We start from the raw sequence: 1261 nt of genomic DNA on the forward strand, positions 1-1261 counted from the left end.
CTACCATTACTTTTATTTTCATTTGTTCTCCTTCTATATATATATATATATATATATATATAGTGGGGGGTATGGGGGTATATATTGTATGGGGGGTGTTACTCTGGTAGAGTGATGTGATGACATAAAAAGGTAAAACTGTGTGGCATTGAATTGTTACCATTTTATGTACCATGGTATTGCTAATATTATCCTATATTAGCAATGAATGCAATATAAATGTGTCCAAATAAATGGTAATTCTCTGAATAATCTATTCTGAAATGAATATTGTATTGTGCTGTATTGTATTATGCATGTCTTAATGTGAATATATGACAACAAAATCAAAGCTGCAGACTGAACAAGCCTCCTTTAGTTGCATTTGACTTCAGTTAGATGTCAACACACAGTTAAAGGCGCATTAGCTGTCACTCATCAGGCAGACGAAAGAGAAACATAAATATGATCTGCGTCACAACACAGAGACACGAATGTGAAGTTCATGAAGAAGAAGCCTCACCTTTCCTGTGTCTCATCACACAATTATCATGCACGTCCACACGGGTTGACAACCCGGAAATGACTGGAGGTTGCTATCATTTCAAAATAAAAGTCAAGTGCAAAAAAAAAGAAAAAGAAAAAAAAAGGCTTGAGCAATGTAAATAATAATGTAATGTCCATTTTAATCTTGCAACAGACATTCAACGTCTAAAAATTTACTTTGGATACGAACATAAACCATGTTTAAATGTTATTACATGTAATAATACATATTTCAAACAAGTAGCCGAGCTTTTATTTGAATGAAAGATACATTTTCAAATAAAACAGAAATCAGTTCAGAATGATGATAAGAAAATGTTCTAACACTTTTTAACAAAATATATACATATTGTGACACTTTATGGTTGTTAAACCTTTGTGTAAAAATATGTTTTTTTAATGAACTACACCTGGCTGTAAACCTAGAAAAATGTCTCAGAAAATGTTGCCTGGATCGAATGATTTGTTTACTGACGGTTTGGATAAAATCATCTGCTAAATGAATGCATATAAATGTTTATATGTTGCAATCTAAAGGAATAACATTCATGTGTTTGTAAAAAATAAAAGAGAGTGTTGTGACCCCAAAACATATTTAAGCACATTTATGATCTGGGTATGTGCCTAAATATGTTTTGAGGGAACAACACTCTCTTTTTGAGAAAATTAAATGCTATTACTATCAGAATTTATTATGAGACATTGGTTGTGTTTTGGCATGCTGACTGTGTTCTTA

At 31.7% G+C, this 1261-nt stretch overlaps 1 protein-coding gene across 2 annotated transcripts in view; it reads right to left on the reverse strand.

Moving 5' to 3' along the window:
- The window catches only part of znf271 (zinc finger protein 271), a 29568-nt gene extending 29000 nt beyond the window's left edge, over positions 1 to 568 (reverse strand). The window contains exon 1 of one of the 2 annotated variants that reach the window (XM_067435091.1): positions 503 to 568. The gene's annotated coding sequence lies outside the window, so the exon portion shown is untranslated. The remainder of the gene's footprint in view (positions 1 to 502) is intronic. The other variant, XM_067435092.1, reaches the window with a different exon arrangement.
- Between the last annotated feature and the right edge of the window lie 693 nt (positions 569 to 1261).

The sequence above is a fragment of the Pseudorasbora parva genome, chromosome 24 (assembly GCF_024679245.1).
Source record: "Pseudorasbora parva isolate DD20220531a chromosome 24, ASM2467924v1, whole genome shotgun sequence".
NCBI lineage: Eukaryota > Metazoa > Chordata > Actinopteri > Cypriniformes > Gobionidae > Pseudorasbora > Pseudorasbora parva.